Genomic DNA, 7,922 nt, shown 5'->3' with positions numbered 1-7,922 from the left:
GATTCAACGCCTACTGGTGCCTAAGAACACTTAGACACCGCTAGGTATGATTCTATAAACGGCAACTAATAGTTCATTGACAACCATGTCAAATAGTACCTAGGAGTTAAGACACCATTTACAGAATCAGGGCCTTGCTGCATCTGCTTTGTATTTACTGCGTGATAGTTTTTGTACCTAATACACTCTACTAGGTACAAGCGTATGGGACAACAGATTTCAAACCAGACAGAGACCATAATGAACATGCTTCCAAAGAAGGTTATATAAAGCTTGTCTCTTTGGTTCATGACAGTGGCTTTCTTACTTATGAGGAGTTCCTGGGCAGAGTAGCCAAACTTAATGATATAACTGCTAAATTAGCTTCTGGCCATCTCCTGTTGAAGTTGCAACCAGGGTCTGACTCTTCAACTCTTTGGAGGATTATTGTTAGAATAGTCTGTACTAAGATTAACAACAGCAGTGCGATTTTGGAAACTTCAAGGATTAATAATCTGTATCAGTTTATTCAACTGTGTAAGGATATCACATAAGAACATAAGAATTGCCGCTGCTGGGTCAGACCAGCAGTCCATCGTACCCAGCAATTCACTCCTGCAGCGGCCCCTAGGTCAAGGACCTGAATCCTAACTGAGTCTAGCCTTACCTTCATACGTTCTGGTCTAGCAAGAACTTGTCTAACTTTGTCTTGAATCCCTTGAGGGTGTTTTTCCCTATGACAGACTCTGGAAGAGTGTTCCAGTTTTCCACCACTTTCTGCGTAAAAAAGAACTTCCTTACATTTGTACAAAATCTATCCCCTTTTAACTCGTTCTCCCTACCTTGGAGAGGGTGAACAACCTGTCTTTATCTACTCTCTATTCTCTTCATTATCTTGAATGTTTCTATCATTTCCCCTCTCAGTCTCCTCTTTTCAAGGGAGAATAGGCCCAATTTCTCTAATCTCTCGCTGTACGACAACTCTTCTAACCCCTTAACCATTTTAGTCGCTCTTCTCTGGACCCTTTCGAGTAGTACCGTGTCCTTCTTCAAGTACGGCGACCAGTGCTGGATACAGTATTCCAGGTGGGGTCGCATCATGGCCCGGTACAACGGCATGAAAACCTTCTCCGATCTGTTCGTGATCCATTTCTTAATCATTCCTAGCATTCTGTTCACCCTTTTTGCCACCACCGCGCATTGCGTGGACGGCTTCATTGACTTGTCAACCAGTACTCCTAAGTCTCTTTCCTGGGGGGTCTCTCCGAGTACTGCACTGTATTCTTGTACAAGATTTTTGTTACCGACATGCATCGCCTTACACTTATCCACATTAAACTTCATTTCCCATGTTGCGGCCCATTTCCCAAGCTTGTTTAAGTCCTGTTGCAGGTCTTCGCAATCCTCCTACATCTTCACTATTCTGAATAACTTCATATCATCTGCAAATTTAATCACCTCACTCGTTGTTCCAATTTCCAGGTCATTTATAAATATATTGAAGAGCACAGGCCCAAGCACAGAACCCTGTGGCACTCCAATGGTGATGCTTTTCCAGTCCAAGTATTGTCCATTTATCCCCACTCTCTATTTTTGAACCACGTATTTCACCCTCAATCCTATGGCTCACAATTTTTTGAAGTAGTCGTTCATGCGGGACCATGTCAAACGCCTTCTAAAAATCCAAATATACAATGTCAACCAGGTCACCTTTGTCTATCTGCCTGTTAACTCCCTCAAAGAAGTGCAGAAAGTTTGTCAAGCAAGATCTTCCTTTGCTGAAGCCGTGCTGGCTGGTGCTCATCAGATTGTGTCCGTCAAGGTGGTCAACAATGCGGTCCTTTATCAGCGCCTCTACCAGTCAAGCAGCAGGAGTGTCTTGCACAGGGGACTGCTGCCCCTGAGGGTGCTGAGAATTTGTCAACTGTGCCCTCTTGCAAGGCCAGCTTGTGGATGGGAAAAGTTAAGGAGCTGACCAATGAGGAGGGATGCTATATCTGCATGAATGGCTGAGCTGATCTCATTCTGCCATGTTCACACTCTTTCTGTCAGAAGTACATCAACAAGTGGAACAATTGCAACAGGAACTGTCCAATATGTCGTCTGCAAGTGGATGGGTCAAATGATTTGTTGGTAGTGTTGGATACCCCTTCAGAACATGATGATCCAAGCTATATTCTGAACCTAGCAGATGAGACAGGCCAGTCAAGTGGCCCATAGCACTGACAACTAAACTTTGTTCATTCACTAAATGCTTTTTTGAGAGTAGGAAGTTCCAGTTGATACCTCTTTTTACCTCCATGTCATGCATTAATATGTATTTTACTTACCATTTACATGGTTCATTACTGTAAGCTAGGTTAATATTACTGCTTCAGATTTGAACACTCAGTTTTAATGACACATCTAATCTAATCTGGTATTTGTGCATCATGCAATACCTAAACTGTATAGGCTCTAGGCAACTTAAAGCAAGAAAAAGAAAAGTTAAAGAGAAGAAGAACAAGGAGAGTAAAAAAGGGGGAATTAGCGGTTGATTGCAGTTAAGTCAAAGCCTAGACATTACAGTTTGGAGATTATTAATAATAGGAAACCATTACTATGAGGGGGAGTATAATTTAAGGTGGATTGTAGAAATTACATAAATGCTTCCAGTCATCATACATTTGATGGAAAGGTCTTAAAGATTTATGCTTTGGATAAGTAATTAACACTTTTAATGATTTTAATATGGGATTTAGTAGTGTTTTGAATTTTTTACTTATAAAATGTACTTTATCTCTTCCTCTCTCTAAGAGATCCCACATGCCTATTCCATACTTTTTTGTGTCTGAATTCAAGAAAGTGTGGAATAGGTATGTGGGATCTCTCAGAAAGAGCAAGAGATAATAGTTACTGCAGAGTGGAAAACTGGATGAGCCATTTGGCCTTTATCTGCCATCATGTTTCTATATTTATGGTATAATTGCACATGCTGAGCTCTTGATGGTCCTTTCAATGTTTTGGAAAAATTCAGGGCAGAAATTGAGACTTAACAATGATACCTTCCAGATGAGGAATGTATGGCATAGTGGTTAGAGTTATAGCTTCAACACCCTAAAGCTGTGAGTTCAAACCCCACCCTGTTCCTTGTGATCCTGGGCAAGTCACTTAATCCTCCACTGCCCCAGGTACATTAGATACAATGTGAGTCCACTAGGACAGATTTGGAAAATACTTGAGTACCTGATTTGTAACCTGTCCTGAGCTCTTTTTGGGAGGATTGCTAAAAAAATTGAATAAATACATAAGTGGAAAAACTTACTGCACTTTAGTATAAAGGGCCCCTTGGTGTCTTTGATTTGAAATAATAATCAGATAATTTATTCTGTGAAGCATAACTTTGCTCCTCAAAATCTTTAAAGGACATTTTATTCACTTTCATCGACATGACACTTTTCTGTTCATCGACAAGTGTAGCTACTGATCCTCATGTGCACCATAAGAATTCTAGGTCTGGTAACACAAAGATAAATTAATACAGAAGGTTTGTTATTGTATCTCCCAGATGTCATTTTAAGAAAGAACAAACTCAGGTTCCACTGTCATAAAATCTGACATTATAAATTTTATACCACTGAATAATAAGTCAAAATGAAAATCACTATGCATAATTCAAAAACTCTTGTAACTTGACCTTTACCTGAAAGAAGTAAGTATGTATAAAGGGGCCTTGCAAATTAAGAATGTAATTGTTTTCACCTTCTGTAGCTTTAGGGCTGCTATAGGCACTGATTTGTTATTCTGCTTAACAGAGTGTTTTTCTAGATCCAGACCTTAAGGCTTTACAATAGTAGAAATGATAGGAAAAATAGGTCACATAAAACAACTCTCTCACCCTTTCTGCATTTCACTTGAAAGCATTTCATATTAGAATATGCTAATTTTAGATTATTGTGGGGTTTTTTTTCTTTTTTCATATAGAGGCCTTTTTACTAAAGCCATGGCAAAAATGACCTTAGCACGCCCCTAATGTGGATCTTTCCCATATGCTAAAGCCATTTGTACCACAGCCAGAAAATGGCTCATTTTCCCATTTTCTGAATTAATGGCCACATGCTAATTTTGCTATTAGTGCACAGCCATTATAAAAAAAACTTACCACGTGAGCCCGTAGCACCACCTATGCTAACTGATTAGTGCTTTCCACTCCCTATCATGATCCCTTCGAAAAAAATAAAAAAATATTTTCTTAGTGCATGATGTGCACATGCATGTAGCAAATGTACTATGAAATGCCAGCACATATCCTATGGTAAGTCTTTTTAATGTGTGGTAAGCGTATGCTAGTGCTTGCCACAGTTTCGTAAAAAGACCTCATAGGTTCCATTTCTGCAAAATTCCAGAGCCATAGAAATGGATGAATATTTGGAGATAGGAAACTCAAACACAGTGGAACCTTGGTTTACGAGCATAATTCATTCCAGAAGCATGCTCGTAAACCAAATAACATTGGGACTCGTGCTTCAGCCACACTTCTCATATATATCACTTATTCCCCCCACCCCTTTTCCAAATAATTCCAATACACTCTTTAATTGGCAAAAAGTTGGCCGCAGCTTTATTTAACATCATCTTCAATACTCAATTGATTATAACATTTAACATACAACCAATTCTCAACCAATTTCTCAAAATTCTTTGAATCAATTCCTGGTGCTAATCAGTATCAAACTAGCCCCAGTCTCCCCCTCTCCTCCTTTACATTCTCCGGTGACCCACGGTGTCGTTAAGCCACCTCAACTCGTGGCGGTGCTGCCCATGAGGACATAATTCAACTCATCTCATTTATATTAACTTTCAAACCATTTGTAATCAAATGCTCTCCTCTAGGCCCTTCTTCCAGCTGCGACCCTCACTCCCCAACAATCTCCCACACACACCCATCTCCACCATGTACTCCTCTGTCCCATCTCCTACCAATTTGGGTGGGAGGGAGGGGAGCGCCGACTCCCCTCGCACCACCCTCTTCTTCCCCTTTCCACAAACTAATTTTTTACCTGCCTGAACTCAACTCACAATCCCTTTCTTTTCCTCCTCACCTCACTCTTAGCCAATCCCCGATCTCCTCACTCTCACCAATCAAATTCCTCCTTTTCTGTCTTTATCCTAACCTTGCTCTTTTCCTGCCCCCCTCCCAATTTTCTTTTTGGGCTTTGCCTTCACCCAATGTTATTAGCCACCCAGTTTAAACTGGGTGGCCCCTTTTACTCGTATATCAAAGCAAGTTTCCCCATAGGAAGTAAGGGAAGCTCGCTTGATTGGTTCCACCTCCCTTCCCCCTGGCCACCGGTGCTGCTACACCCCACCACATCCCCAAAAGACCCCCCACCCCCGAGGCCACTGGTGCACTTCCACATCCCCCCCTGCGAACTGGCATCGCCCCCCGCCCGAAATGTCACCCCCCCACCACAAACCAGCATCCCCTGCCCGCCCAAACTGAAAGCTTACCCCCAATGTGGCACCGGCACACAGCACCAACCCACAGGAGGTGCTGCTTGCCAGACTGGGCCTTGAGCATCTGTGCATGCTCAAGGCCTTCTGGCTCTCGTTCTCTCCGAGAATCTCAGAGAGAGGCGGGAGCCAGAAGGCCTTGAGCATGCGCAAATGGTGATTTTTATGTGGTGATTAACTTTTTTGTGTGGAGATGTGTCACCTTCGACAAAAGTTTTTTTATGCCGGTGATGAGGGAGGAGGTGGTTGATCTCAATTAGAAGGCTCGCCAGAGACCTGAGGCTTTTTCTTTCGTGTTACAGTGACTCTTAGCTAAACAGTGGAGAGTTTTGTTTTAGTTAAAACATTTTGTATTTCCTCCACTTCACTCAGTGGTGAATTTGTGTAAATATAAGTGTATGCATACTTTGGTTTTGAAAATTTATCAGTATAGTATGTGTGCATTATATACTAAGCATGTGTAAATAGCATGTTCCTGCTTGTTCCTATGCAGGTCACTGTCAAAGTTTTTTCAAAATCAGAGTATGAGCATACTTCTGTTTTACAAATTACCCCAGGGAATGTATGTGTTTACTACAGCAACTGCTCTTCAGCATGCACAATTTTTTCATATTAATTTGGATACATACATACATATTTTCATGAGGATAAATGCAAGCTCTTCTCTAATCCTGCCCCTGGTAATGTTTCCACTCACTTCAGATATATGCAGATGCATGCAGACTGTGCACATCAGATGTACTGATTTATAAGTACCTATTTCCATTCATAAAACATTTGTTTACATGCAGACAAGGTTTCTAAACTTTTCTTCAAAATGAGCAGAATTGTAATAGTAATACCATCATTTAGCATGCACTAATGTTAATGCAAATATTAACACATTAAAGTCCAGATTCTACAGTAGGTAGAGAGAGGCATAATAAAAAAGGACATCTAGGTCCAATTTGGATGTTTTCCGCACAATGTCCAAGTTTGGAGTCACAAAAATGGTCATTTTTGAAACCCGAATAGCTAGACATCCAAATTGGACGTCTAGGCCACTGGAATGTCTATATCACCAGGACGCCTAAATTTATACCCCATTTTTGACCAAAAAATCGTTCAAGTTAGAAATGGTCAAATGGATACCACTTAGACTTGGGAGAGTCCAGCATTCTATTTGACTGGCCAAATAGACAACCCAACAGAACAGTGGGGCACCTTAGAGGGTATTGATGAGAACTTCACAAAAATGGTGTCACAAGTACATCTCATTATATAACCCCCTTATAATTTAAGATGAGCCTTCCCCAAACTCCCCTAAAACCTACAATACCCACCTGTCTACCACTACAATAGCATTTACAGTTAGCTACAGGTGGCACCTACTGTACTGTATATGGTAGTAGAGTAGGGTTTTGGTGGGCTCACACTTTCCACAGAAGTGGAGATACGATAGCGGCGACTATTTTCGTTTCATATAGGCTCATATTCCTTTGTTGCGGTTTTACTTGATATCTTTCAAATTAGGGACCCCTGATGAAGGCATGTTAACCGAAACACGGACCATGTCGGGTCCCCTAGTTTGTACAAAGGCGGTGACACTAACCGCAACATATAATTGTTCCAATAAACATAGCCTGCATCTTGTACTTTTGTCTGCAGTTTTTCTTTGTTTGTTCTGTTTGCTTTCACTGCAGACTACCGTAGTTGGATTGCTTCTTTTGTTTTCATTTGATCCTAAAAGTCCATAAGCCATTATTAGGATGGGCTTGTGAAAATCCACTGATTATTTCTAGGATAAGCAGAATAAAATCAGGATAAGCAGAATAAAATCAATACTCTTTTAGGATCTGCCAGGTACTTGACCTAGATTGGCCACTGTTGGAAAAAGGATACTGGGCTTCATGGACATTCAGACTATCCCAGAATGCAATGCTTATGTTCTTATGTCATTTAAGGATATATATCCTATATAATAAAAGGCTAACTCGCGCATGCGCATTCCTATCTGCGTGCTTCCATGATCAGTAGTTCCGTGGCCGCAGGAATGCGCATGCGCGAGTCCCCAGCCTTACTTTCCAGCACCTACCACTCACCGCCAGAGCTGGACTTCATGCTCTCCGTGTGCGACACTCCCTGCTCTCCAGCAATGGCATGGCGGTTTCCCCAAATTAAAAAAGATACTAGGCCGTGCAGATAATGGGGGAAGCCGAAGAAGTCAGCTGTTTGCAACGGCCCCGCACTCGCTGTTTGCAAAGGCCCCACACCGTTCCTTCCCTTCCTCCATCAGGTACAGTTCAGCTCCGCCTATGTTAAAAGGAGCTGCTTTGAAATTGGAGCCCTGCCGCCACCGTAACACGTTCCCTCTGCCGCGGTCCCATATGTCAGAGAAGGGGCGGGACCAAGGCAGAGGTGAAAGTGCTACGGCAGTGGCAGGGCTCTGATTTTGACGCAGCTCCTTTTAA

The 7,922-nt window shown here is 41.8% G+C and overlaps 1 pseudogene; it reads left to right on the top strand.

Annotated features, from left to right (window-relative positions):
• The first annotated feature begins 204 nt into the window (after positions 1–204).
• LOC117358877 lies at positions 205–2,199 on the top strand (annotated as a pseudogene).
• The last annotated feature ends 5,723 nt before the right edge of the window (positions 2,200–7,922 follow it).

The sequence above is a fragment of the Geotrypetes seraphini genome, chromosome 4, assembly GCF_902459505.1.
Source record: "Geotrypetes seraphini chromosome 4, aGeoSer1.1, whole genome shotgun sequence".
Classification (NCBI taxonomy): domain Eukaryota; kingdom Metazoa; phylum Chordata; class Amphibia; order Gymnophiona; family Dermophiidae; genus Geotrypetes; species Geotrypetes seraphini.
This window is presented reverse-complemented; position numbering and strand designations above follow the sequence as displayed.